Source organism: Mus pahari, chromosome 1, assembly GCF_900095145.1.
Source record: "Mus pahari chromosome 1, PAHARI_EIJ_v1.1, whole genome shotgun sequence".
Classification (NCBI taxonomy): domain Eukaryota; kingdom Metazoa; phylum Chordata; class Mammalia; order Rodentia; family Muridae; genus Mus; species Mus pahari.
In genome coordinates, this window is record NC_034590.1 from 63,344,224 (window position 1) to 63,358,075 (window position 13,852).

At 39.9% G+C, this 13,852-nt stretch overlaps 1 protein-coding gene across 24 annotated transcripts in view; it reads left to right on the forward strand.

Annotated features, from left to right (window-relative positions):
* The window catches only part of Dlg2 (discs large MAGUK scaffold protein 2), a 1,883,913-nt gene that overhangs the window by 1,681,532 nt on the left and 188,529 nt on the right, over positions 1-13,852 (forward strand). The window contains exon 1 of one of the 24 annotated variants that reach the window (XM_021215126.1): positions 5,938-6,192. The exons of the other annotated variants lie outside the window; for them this stretch is intronic. The gene's annotated coding sequence lies outside the window, so the exon portion shown is untranslated. Of the gene's footprint in view, positions 1-5,937; positions 6,193-13,852 lie in introns of those variants that run through there. 24 annotated transcript variants of the gene reach the window in all.

The following is a 13,852-nucleotide window of genomic DNA, read 5'->3' on the forward strand; positions in this document are numbered from 1 at the left end:
ATGTCTAACAACAGTCACATTAGATTGGGAGTTCATCCTATTTCAGGATGACTTCACCTTAACAATCTATAAGAGTTGAATTTTGAAATGAAGTCATAGTGAGGTATTATGCATAAGGACTTTAAAGATGTAAATTGGGGAGAAGAATAAAATTGAATCTGTGCATCCTTTCTTGAGGAATTATTCTGTCCATTCAAACACGAGAGGTATCAAGTACACTATGAAATGCTTGTAACAAACCAGAGCAGTGTACAAGTAGGTTGGTTGTTTCTTAAGAAAATTAATAATTAAAACATTTTGTTACAAGAATAAAGTGATTTGTACAAATATGTGAAACCAAAACTGTTTGTTTGTTTGTTTGTTTTTAAAACAGGGTTTCTCTGTGTAAACCTGGCTCTCCTGGAACTTGATCTTTAGAGTAGCCTGGCCTAAATTCAGATATCTGCCTGTTTCTGCCTCCCAAGTGCTGGGATTGAAGACATTTTGGAGTTAGGACATTCACATCACAAATATAAGTATTATGTGGTAGGCAATGGTCTAGACTCAGAAATTCAATCACAGACAAAGCAGGCCAGGCCTTTGACCTCACAGAGCAAGTCCTGAGCTGGTTGTGGGGAAGGCAGATGTTAAGGGAGGTACAAAAGGGAAGGCTATGCTGTCTGTGTCTCTCCACCAAGGAGGAAGTTCAGCCAGAGACTTCCACCTGCAGTGGAGGAACCGATCCTGAGTGAATCAGAGCTGGGCCTGATTCTGGCTGCAGGATGGATAAGAGATTTTAGGAAAGGTGCTGGTCAAAGCAAGTCAGTCAGAAGGGCATCGAAGAAATCTCCTGGAAGAGGATGGTGGTTTAAATAAGGGAGGTATTATTTAAAGGCTCAAAAATATAATCTAAAGACAACATTTGATGACAAATAAGATTTGAAGTGTAAGGTAAAAAGAGACACGACACCTTTGAGGTTTTGACCAAGCACAGCTAAGTGATTATATTATTTATTGAAAAGTTCCACACCAAGTGGGGGATAGTAAAGTATACTTCCCATGCAAACATGAAGACCTTAGTTCTACCCTTAACATCCATATGAAGTAACAGGGTATGATGTCCTGATATTGGGAAGGGAGAGACAGACAGATCCCTGGGGCTTAATCAGCCTTAATCAGCAAGTTCCAAGTTAATGAGAGGCCCTGCCTAGTCAATCAATCAATCGAACAAACAAACCAACAAACAAATAGCAGTACATGGCTCCTGGAGAATAATATCCAGAGTTGATCTTTGGCCTCTATACATGCACACACATGTGCACACACAAAAACACTCATACTGAAAACAGAGCATATTTGGTGAGGAAGCTGGGAGTTTGACTTTAAACATCAAGTGGAAGTGTTTAGATTAGGATGGTAGATATGAGAGTTTGGTGGGTGGGGCAGAAATGTCATTTGAACCTTGACAGTAAGAATAACTGTGACCAAAAAGGTCTAATGATAAGTGGTAGGGTACTTTGTGTTTGAAAGTTTGGGATGTGGATGGCTCAGTTGAGAATACTTAGAAGAATGGATCAACTGGCACTGGAAAGATGATTCCGTTGTCTGAGCACTGTCTGTACAATCACAAGGGTCTAAGTTTAAATTCCCACCACTCAAGCTAAAAGGCTGGGAGTGATCACATAGACCTGAAACCCCAGCACTGTGGGACACAGAGACGGCAGAATGGCTGTACTGGTGTGTACTGGATACTAGTCCATTTCCAGATTCAGTGAGAGCCCTTGTCTTAAACGAGTTAGGCAGATGCGATAGACACCTGATGCCCCAATATGGTCTTCAGGCTCATGTGCATGTGTACTGCATGCTCACACACACAAACATATACACTCAAAATTTAAAAAGTAAAATGGACATATAATGTAGAAAAACTCAAGGAATTTAGGAAACAAGGGAAAAAGAAGATTAATTCAGTAAAGTACAAATTGATTCTGCCAAGTGCTTAGCAGAGGTCACATAAACAGGACTACACATTGGCCATTGATTGTCTCAATGAAGATGTCATCATTTACCTTAATAATAAGAGCAATCTGCATGGTACAGTGACAGTAAAGTCACCCAAGGAAAGAATATATGCATGAAAGTAGATACAGTACATTCTCTACTGTTTCAATTTCCTACAAGCTATGGGTATAATAGCAAGAAATAGGCTCTGTAGTCTTAACCTTTGATAATTATTCTGACTGTCATGTGTGAGTAGATCCACCTCTTCTTTCTAGCCAGAGTGTTCTCATCTACCAGAGGCAATAGAATGTATTTCAAAAAGGTATTGTGGGGGAAGGGTTAAATGAGAAATGTGAGGTTTATCTTATCACCAGCCCATATTAATTACCCAATAAATATTAACACCATCACTAATGTTATTATATATATATATATATATGCATACATATTTATATACATTTAAGGCTCTATATAACTCATTATGTCCGAAAGAAATTGGTGACATGAGGTAGTAATCACAATTGAATTTGTGTAAAGGTGTGATTACTCATCAAAGGGAGGCTGAGAAATATGTGGGAGTTATAAATGCTCACCTGTGTTCATTTTTCACGGGGCATGCCAGTGGAGAAGCTAAGTGATGAGGAGAATGGAAAAAACAGAAATGGCTTCTGGGGGCCTGGCAGGATGGCCAAGCAAGTAGAGGCACTTGCTATAAACCTGATGAGTTTAATCCCTTCGGATCCATATGGTAGGAGGAGAGAGTGGACTCCCTGGGGCTGTCCTCTGACTTTGGCACAGGCACCATAGCGTGCATGCACAAAAATAGATAAATCAATGTACTTTAAAAAAAAAAAAAGTGAGTAGCTTCAGGGAGATTTGGGAGGATCATAGCAAGACAAAGAAACTGGCAAAAACTGTAAAAACCAAACTATTTCAGGTAATAGATGACTAACCATATCTCTCTCTCTCTCTCTCTCTCTCTCTCTCTCTCTCTCTCTCTCTCTCTCTCCCTTTCACACACATACACAGGAAGTAGCTACTGATCTTGAAAACATAGTTGTCACCTTCTCTCTGCTACACATGGTGTTGGTACTTGGCTTTGCTTACATACTTAATTCTTTCCACACCCTCAATTGCATTACATGTGTTTGCTTCTAGACAGCTTAGCATTAAGAATGGCCCTGAAAGTGGGGTCAGGGCATAATAGGTTAGTACCAGTATCCCACCTAAGGAAAGCAATTTCCTTTTCCTCTCAAGTGTATGTGAGAATGGTGTGCATGTATGTGTGTATACACATTCACGTGTGTATGCTTGCATTTATGCGTGTATGCACTTAACTGTGTATATTTTGCTTACTTAGAGAATGTTTAAAATAAAGAGAGGGTAGCCTGTGTGTGATCAAAGGGGGGGTAGTCTGTATGTGATCAAATTAAGTTGGATACAAAGTCATCCTCTGGAAATTCGAGAGCTGAGGAAGTCTGTCATTATAGACCTGCATATTCTACATAGCATGGTAACATCTCTAAAGCCCCAGGATTTAACCAACCCTGAGGTTTACCAAGGAATGATGATTGCATACCTTTAAGACAGCAGTTTCTTTTTCCTTTTATCTCCCCCCACCACCCCCGCCTCATCCCCTTTTAAAGACAGGTTGTTGCTATGTAGCACAGGCTGGCCTTGAATTTGTCATATTCCCATTTCTACCTCCCAAGTGCTAAGCATAATAGGTATGTACCAGTACCCCACCTAAAGAAAGAAGTTTCGTTTTCCTCCAACGTGTGAATGGTATGCATGTGTATTTGTACATTCACATGTGTATGGATGCATTTGTGTGTGTGTGTATGTGTGTGTGTGTGTGTGTGTGTGTGTGCATGTGCGCACGTGAGCATGTGCATATGGAGGCCTAAGGCTACGGTCAGTTCCTCACTACTTTCCACATTAAAGCAAAGTCTTGCAACTGAACCTAGAGCTAACCAGAATAGCTAATACAGCTAGCCTGCTTGCTCTGGGGAATCTCTTGTCTCTAGAGTTGAAATTGCAGGTGGGCTGCTACACCCATCTGGCACTTACATGGGCTCTGGGAATCCCAAACCTGGTTCTCATACTTGCTCTGCAATTGTTTTAACAGGTGAGCCATTTTCTTAGCCTCCAGATAGCAATTTTTAATAGCAACTATAATAATTTATGCTGACTTCAGAGGAGTTGGACAAGAGAAATGCCTGTCTCCCCTGGCACACCTTGATTTAATGACAGGAAATAATGGGTTCATACAAAAATTCATTTATTTTTATGGGATTGGTGACAGATGTTCATCTGAAAGAAGGTCAAAAGTTTAGTGTAGCATCAGAATAGATAGGAAACATACTGTAAATATGCTTCCTTAGACTGGCAAGTTCATTTGATACAGTAGAAAGAAACTAGTGAGCTAGGCTGATTGGAGTAGAAGGAATGGGTGAAGTTGAGAGAAAAACTGACTGATTTTGCAGCCCTGAGCAAGACCCTTGTGGTCTTCTATTCTCACAAGAAATCCACATCCTAGTGATGCCTGTCAGCCTGAATCCCAGACATCTCTGAATTTCCCCCTGTACTTTCATAACATCCAGGAAGACTTTTGGCAAAGAACAACTGACATTTAAAAGATACTCCGGAGAAAAGAAAAGTCATATATAAATATTCATAATAGAAGTGTGATAGGAACAATACTACCAGTCTGTATACACGTGGTATTAAAAAGGGGGGGATACTATTTTTTCTGATAATATTCTACTTGATTTTTTTGAGGTGGACATGAGTGTACCCATAATAAATAAAACAATAGCTTATATAGTTGGTTACTGGCAGAGGTAAAAATCATCATCAATAAATGTGCCCATTGTCCATCAGTTGTGAGCAGTTTAACACCAATGATTTCTATGGTAGGACAGTATGTGGGCATGTGGACTTTGAACTGAACAGTCTAGAGAATGACTCCATTTCTGCTGGGTAGTTGATGTGTGATCCTGTCTAGAAGATTGATTACTCTCTCTGAATCTTGTATTTTTTTCATATTTAATGTATTTTTCACTGCTAAGACCCATTTCATAGGAGCATTCTAAAGATAAAATGAATTGATGTATGCTAAGCATTTAGAAAACCACTTGGCATGTGTTCCCAATAAACACTTGTCATTATTATTCAAAATGTGCTATCTAGGGGAATTGATACCTGATGAACCTTCCCACTTCAAACTCACCTTTGTCAGATGTGAAACAAGGCTCAAGCATGATACTCACACCTTCCTTTTAATAATTCTTGTTTAATAATATCATTTCTCATTTCCATAGTTTACACTTTTCATGGCTTCTATTCTTGGGGTCGGCATAGGAGGATAGAAAGACTTTGTGCTTGATATCAGAAGTCCCGGGCTTAGGCTCAAGTTCCTGTCACACTCAGGAATTATGAACTGTGTGACCTGGGCAAGTCATTAACCTTTCTTGCCATGATATCTTTACAGACACAATGAGCAGGGTGGACTTGTTAATCCCTAGGATTACTTGTCTCCTCCAAGTTCAGCAAGCACCAAAAGTTCCTTGGCCTCTAATCTCTGGCATTTGGTGGTTCTGAAACCTTCCTGGTCACTGAGAGACTCGTCAGAGTGGAAGTATTGGATGCACTATGGCGCACTATGCCATTGCAGGGCTGGGTCTTTACAGAACGATTATAAAAGCCCCAAATAGCACAGTTCTGTATGCATGCATATATATGCCTCTCTCTGATGTGGGGCTCTTCTCCACATTTCGCTGTTTCTGCCTTCTCCCCACTGGTTTGGGTGGATCCACCTTAACAAGGTATAGGGGAATACAAGCGAGGAGAATGAGAGTGCTGTATGGATGGTGGGAAAGCATCCTATTGGTTAGTACTGGTACATCCCAAACACCAATTACTGTCACTGCCTCTGAAGCTGTTATCTTCTTCAGGATGAGTTACAAGGAAATATATGTACCCAGCCACTGAGGATGCTTCATGCTCACCCCCTGCGATGTAAAATATGAGCGTCTAGGAGGGGCTGTTTTATAATTCATCAGGTTCCGCTAGTGAGTTCTGCCGGAGTCTTAGTTATCAACGCAAGTGTGAGCCGGACAGGAGACAGGAGAATCTGGCACCAAGGAAACAGGAAAGCTGCTTTCAGTGTCTCCTGCCTCCTCCCTGCTTTGTTCCCTAATTTTGTGCTCGGTAAGTTTCCTGGCTTGACAGCCAATTGTTGTTGAATAAGATTGGCAAATATATCTGTAGCTTGGAAGATGCACTTGCTGTCAGAAGTCAGTGTGTCAGTGTTTGGGCTTCTGACAAATTCCACAATTTCCCTTTAATGATCAAAATAGCTTAAAAGATGAAACAGAACCCGAGGGATCAATTATTTACCTTGATCCTTGGAAGGCTGCTTTCCGTGGTTGCTAAAGTTTCTCAGGTTTCGTTCTGTCAGTTTCATTTGTTGGGTGAGCTTTGAAAAGAACAAGTCTCTTTGTCATAAAATTGTTTTTCTTAGCTGCCAAAACGAGATATGTACAGGGCAATTTATCCATCCCCACCCCCCAACTGACTCTCCCCAGCGATCCGTAAATCTTAAAACAGACTGTTCGCCTGGTTACCAGCTCCTACCGAGCTGAACCTGTGCAAGGCAAGATTCAAATTGCAATCTTTTGTGTGAACAGAACTGAGGGACTGTGAATAATTGGCATTGTGGAATTATTGTAAAACACGGTATGGTGGTCGGCTCTGCATTTTGCTAGGCTGGGATTGGATTTGCATTTGTTGTGCCTGTTGATGGAGGGAGGGAGAGAGAGAGAGAGAGAGAGAGAGAGAGAGAGAGAGAGAGAGAGAGAGAGGAGAGAGAGAGCACCCAGAGTCATTCCCGCAGGACAGAAAGATGCAGAAGATATGCCCGGGATCTATGTAACTTGTGGCTGTGTGTTCCAGTTCCCTCTTGCCATTAACAACTACCTGAAGCTGTATTGTGGATCTCTGGGTGTACTGCTCTGTATCCAGGTTCCAGGTCCTGGCTGCACAGAATGTGTGCTAACTCCTGGTCTGTGAACTATACAGTATTATTTCCTTGCAAGGTCTTTTTTTCTACACTGTTTTCTGTCCTGTTGTTTTGCTTCAACCCAAATCTCTCAGAAACCAACAGCTTGATGTACTTTTTTTCTTTTTTTTTGAGCAGCAGATTTAACTGTAGTGTCATATGGCATATTATATATGGAGAGGAATAGAAAAGACATTTTCTTGAATGTTTTGAGTGTGCCTGGCTTGATGATGCTTGCTTTCTTTCACCTGCAAGAAGCTACTGTCTTCTGGTCCCTAATTTGAGTGAAGTGTTAACCTTGTACATTGAATGCACTCTCTCTTTCTAGATAGCTGTAGAGCTGACAGAAATACTCTTGTTCTGAAGGAGGACAATTTGCTTTAGCATCTCTCTGCAAGGAAAATACATGCCTTTTTATTTCATCAGAAAACTTGGCTTCTTAGCTTTCTCCTTGCTTCTCCTTAATAAGTGATTTGGTCATTGGAACTGTCACATTGAACATAAAGTTGGCTCTCCTCTCCGAGGATTCTTTCTGACTACGCCAAAAGACTTGGAAAATCTGAGGTTACAGAATATATTTTTTTCCACAAACACATTTCCCTCCCATACATTTTTCTCCCCACAAATAGGTTTTCTATATTTTTCTGTTTCTCTGAATAAGTTCTGCTTAAAGAAGAGAAGGGGCAATGTGTTTTGATTGGCACTTAAGGTGTGTAACCTGAAACTTGGGGTCTAATCTACAATCGGGTGTCCCAGGAAGGGATCTGTAAAATTTCTATGTTCAGCTCAAAGCCTCTGGGCTTTCACAGTAATGATCCAGGTAGGGAATCTAGAAAATCACTGCAGATGTAAAAGAGCATCTGTGTTTAATGGTGCAGGCAACCCATGACATTTTATAAAGCTCGGGATAGAAGGTTAAGGGTTCCTAAAAGCGTGAGTCTACCTTACTGCCAAGAAAAATATAGTTATGAAGTACCCTTGAGATATGTATTATGCAGTGAGCTTTATTGTGACACATTTTTAAAAAAGAATGACATGCAAGAATCCGGGCTTTATTATTCAGTATCTGGGTTTCAATTCATGTGGCTTCATAGAGAAATAAAGCAATGTGCCAAACTCAGGAAACTGAGTTTCTTCTCATCTAGTGATGGTTTTTCCATCTTTTCCACCCACAAAAGATGAGCTCTATTTATAAAAAACAAAAGACAATTGAGCATGAGTTATTCACAATTACATTTATAGCAAGAGGGGCTGGCACGCAGCTTGGTTGTTAGAGGGCTTGCTTAGTGTGCCCTGGGGTTGATCTCCAGAACAGCATAAATCCAGCATAGTGGGACACACCTGTAATCCCAACAACTGGAAACTGGAGACAGAAGGTTATCTTTGCCGTGTATCAAATTGAAGGTCAGCCTGAGTTACGAGAGACCCTATCTCAGTGAGGAAGGGTTTTATAGCAAGACAAAACTGTGACAAGAATGTTTTGGAAAGAAACAAGACACACATAGACAAATCATGTGTCTCAAACAATTTGTCATGAGATGGTTTTTCTTAGCTGTCAAAATGAGGTATGTCCAGGGTGGCTTATTCATCCCCACGGCCCAACTGATTAAAGGGCAAAGTAGCAAACATGAATTTTGCCTTGATGACATGAGAATTTCCTTCTAGAGGATGAGAAAGGGGTAAAGGAGAGCAGGGCACAATTAGAAAAAGGGAGGTCTGTCTCCTACAGAGTGTCAATGGGGTCTGTCTCACTCTCCTTATCTGTACAGTAGGACAGGAGAAAGATGGGAGCATTAAGCCAAGTGAATGGGGTATAATAATCACAGAACACAGTATTTGGCACAAAAGGGACACCTTTTAAAAAGGTAGTCATACTTTTCATAAATTGTGTTTCATAGATATTAACTTATTGCGATGGAAGTTAATTGTGGAAAAAAATTATACACAGTAGTCAGGGAAATCATGACATTTTCTGGTTTGAAACGATTTATTTCTGATTGCTTGGTAATTTGTTTCTATTTCTACTTCAAAACTTTATTAAAAGACAGTTATTACATTTCTGTTCACTTTTACTTAATTTCTAGAATGGTACCCAAATCCTGATGCAATTATTCAAAGGCTAAATTTCATTTTGAGAAGAAAGCCTGGGAATAAACTGATGCCAAATAACATATCATAGCTCTTTAGTGAATCTGCCAAATACCAATTAGGCCACAGCCCCATCGCTAACCCCATCACATTAAAGTACAGAATAGAAGAATCATGTAATTTACGATGTCCCAAACGCTTTGCTGAATGTTTCGTGTGCATTTTCTCTGCTAATAATCCACACAGTCTTACCTGGTAGATACTTTTATTTTTTATCAAGTGATAAAATGAAATTAGAGATAGACTCATCCAAATATTACTAAATTGATGATTTTAATATAGCATATGGGATTTAGACTCACACCTTTCTGGGATTTAGACTCACACCTTTCTGATTCCAGACTGTACAGTGTAACCCTAGCTAGCATTTACCCAATAGACTCTACTAAGTTGTGCATGGTTCCAGTTTTTGGATCTTTGCCAAAGGTTTTGACTTTTTTTTTATTTGAATACTTAATCCATATCAGAATTTGGGAGTTGATTTTAAAATTTGAAGTTGGGAAACTGGTTTGCTCTCAATACTGGGGACATCCTTGCAAAATACTCACATATATTTCTGAGTAGTAACCCTAAGATTCCAATGGGATGGTTCTCCTGGAACTTCTATTGGCTTTTGGTTTAAACATTCCCCCTGTTCAGTGAGAGTAAGAAACTGGTGTAAAAGTGTCAGACTAAAAGCTTTTCAAATGCCACTCTGGATTGGACAGCAATTTCATCCACCAAGGATAGGCACAGCTTTTCTTTATATCCAAAGACATCGATTTACTTTGGCAGGCAACTTGGGGGCCAATTGGATTAAAAACCCTTTGCTATTTATCATTTATGCCATTGGAAGGCATGATGGCTTGGAGGAACCATGGCGAATTTCAGGTGTGCTCTCTGTGCCTGTAGTTTTAAGTTCTGGTTTGAAACCTGTGGGGCTGGGTACAATTAGAAAGTGCAAGAAGTAGCCTTGCTTGGCAAGCAGGCTTGAAGCCAGCCCCAGACTCCTCATTCCCATGTGGCCAAATGGCTATTATCACACTCCTTTTCAAGGGCTCATTCTCCAAATCCCTCCTTTTCATCTGTTGTGGTTGAAACAAAGACCCACCTAGGAGGACTTATCAATTAGGAGTTCCAGGTAGCAGATCTCTATAATTATTAAAACCCAGGAATTGTGTGTGTTTGTGTGTGTGTGTGTGTGTGTGTGTGTGTGTGTGTGTGTGTTTTAATTCAATGAGAATCAAATGATAGGTGTTTTTTTTTCTTGTATTTTTGTAGTTATTACCTTTATTTTCACAAGGTTTTCTATTTGGAATGTCTTAGGAAGTATTCCCTGCAACTGAACCTTGCAACCTTTGTTTTTTTGTTTTGCTTTGTTTTTGCCCTACAGTAAATATAGGAATCCCTTTCTCTCTATTTCAGAAAAAAAAGGTCAATGTTATAACTTATATTCAGGAATTAGCTATGCTTCATCCCTATGTGAGTATATGGTACAGTAAATACTTAGCAGATAGGGTGTCTAGATTAAAGCATCTATCAGTCTGAAACAGAGAAAATAATTGCTCTGATGACTAACATCATATGCTATATTTATACTATATTTATTTTTCTTAGAAGAGATGGTGATAAGGATAGACAGGGAAATAAAGAAATAAAGACAAAATTGTCTATTTGAGTTCTACATTGATAACTCTTGACAGGGCAAAAATTGAATGGAGGTGCACTGCTTATTTTTATTTTCAATTTATGTGTCATATAAACTTTTATAACATGTATTGCTTATATACTTAGGGAATGGGAGGAAAAGCAGGTTAAATGACTAATTCTATATTGAGAAGAGTGAATACTGCAAGGAGAATCAAGTCTAATGTTAAAAATGTACAAATAATTGATAAAGGGATGAGCTCTGACCTGAGTGATGCAGTCACTTATTTGATATGGTTTCTTTATTATCTGTTATGAAGGGTTGATGAAATATGAACTAAGTATGAGGAGAAAAGGTCTGCTAGGTGAAAATATTGCACAATATTGGAAATATGAGTCCTTGAGCCCAGAAAGCTTATAATGTGAGGCCTGGATGGCTATGTGAGCCTGCAGTTCTATGGGAGAGACTTACCTTACCGTGGCATGAGCAGGTCACATTGCTTTCTGCTGCAATGAACAAAAATCATGACTAAAACCGACTTGCTCAATAAAGCACATATTGGTGGTTGTAACTTAAAAGTACACCAGTCAGTCCATGTTTAAGAGGTCATACCCTATGGCTTGCAGTGCTCTCAAGGAACCCATTTCTTTTGGTTTTGCTGTGTTGCTGGTCCTGCTCCATCCTGAGAGTGATGGATTTACCTTGATATCTCTAGGATTGTTCTAAGGATTCCCAGACAGCTTGTTTACATGCTCACATCTAGTCCAAAACAACTTTTGCCAATGGTCCCTAGAATTCACTTTGAGTGGGCTGGTTTAGATCTATTCTGAACCCAAGAATAAATCATTTGCCTCATTCTGAAATTTAGAATAAAAGATAGTCTTCCTAGGGCTTTACAAGTCTCTAAATGACATTTTTCAGCTGTTGCTGCTGCCTAGGTTTGGTGAGGATGGTAGTGAGGCTGTCAATAGGTTTGAGACATCCACAACTTGTTAAATACAAAACACATAATGAACATATGTCCTCTCAAGTCAGTACATAGAATAATATAGTGAGAGCCAACCATATCAGATGATGCTTAATGTCCATAAATCAACATCCAGGATGAGTAGGGGCTTTCCAGAGGATAAGACTGAGAAAGCTGAGGTACAGCTCAGCAAAAGAGTGCTTGCCTAGCAGACACAAACCTCCAGGTTTGATTCCCCAGCATTGAAAATTTCAATAAAAGAAAAAGACAGGCTTCAAGGCACAGAATAAAATCTTTTTTGTGTTCACAGATATCATCCAGGTATCTGTTACCCTGGCACTATTACAAGACTCACTAGCCAGCAGCCATCTGTCCCAAAATGTAATGAGCAGAAAACCTAAAGTATCAACTTCACCAAACTTGGCTATTTGACTGTACCATAGACAAATACTCTCATGTTCTCCCCCTCCCTCCCTCCCTCCCCTCCCCTCCCCTCCTCCCCACTCTCTCTCTCCTCAGTATAGATGCATGTTTGGATTTAACTCAGTGTGAACCTTAACATTTTTGTTCCAAGGTTCAGAGTGATAGTATTTTCGAGCAGGCTACGCCATCTTCATCCTCATCACTGCACTTTCCCTTCTTAACAAAACCTACAGAAAGATGGTTCCTAACTCACATAGTATCTCAAATGCATTTGGATTTTGGTGTCATGAAACTAAGGATGTTAATATATAAGATGAATGGGAGTACTCTCCAGGTCATACATATGATGTGTATCATATTGAGAATGGCACACAGCAGAATGAAATATTTTTTAGCCAAATACAAATGTTCCATGGAAAATCAGACTTATCTTTGATCTCCTCAGTATGTATAATTTATATATTTTATAAGTCCTGTTTTTGACAATACTCATCTTTTTCCCCCCCCCACTGAGTAAGTACATTTGCTTTCTTGATAAAGTTGTTAGAAGAGGACTCGGGAACAGCTTCCCACCCAAATGTCTGATTCCATACTGAGTGAGCCGACTTCAGGTCACTTCACAATGAAGACATTATGAGGCTGTTTCCTTTCTGTAGGGAATCAGTTCCACCCTGCTCATGATCTGCTAGCATGGTGAAGCATGCCTTATTGCTCATACAGAGGCATGAATTTTGTATAAGTCTGCCTTATGTTTTAAGTAGTACAGTTGTAATTGGGTATGATAATGACAACATTCAGATGAAGAAATAATGTACAACTAAACACTAAGATGTTTTAAAAACACACACATTCTCTTTCCCTCTTTTTTTGCATATGTATGTGTACATGAGCATGTGCACATACATGTGGCTGTGAATGCTTCTGCGTATGCAGGCTGGAGGCTGACATGAGGAGTGTTTCCTGATTGCTTTTCACCATATTCATTGAGGCAGCGCCCCTCAATTACAGTCAGAGTTTGTATGGCCTAGCCTACCTTGTCGGCTTGATCTATGGATCTCCCTGTATCCATCTTCTTAGTGCTGGAATTATTGGCAGGCTGCTCAGCTACCTGAGAGTTGTGTGGTCCTGGGCATCTGAACTCTGGTTCTTCTGTGTGTTTCTTTAGAGATGATTAAGGAGTTGTTGTTTGAGACTGGAAGGATCGGCTAAGACATGGATACCACAGGGGTAATGGCTAGTGGCATGGCAGGCTTTGCAGTTTTTAGTCATTTGACAGAAATTAACAAAATTCCTAATTAAAAAATTAAGTGTGTGTGTGTGTGTGTGTGTGTGTGTGTGTGTGTGTGTGTGTGAATAAGTCAGAGGACAACTTGGTCAGAGAAAATAGTTTTCCCCCTCTATGTGGATCCCAGGTATTGAATTCAGTTCCTCATACTTTACAGCTGCCACCCTTTATCCATTGAGCCACCTCAGTGTCCCAAATTTTCCAAGTTTATTGTCACTTTGTACAAAGCACTTAGCATACACCTTCACCTGTTTCTCAAGCAGTGATGTAGGGATAGACAAGAAAATGACACTTGACTGTAGCTAGAAAGGGTCAGGGCAGTCCGCATATTATTCACCACTTCCTAGTACAGACATCACA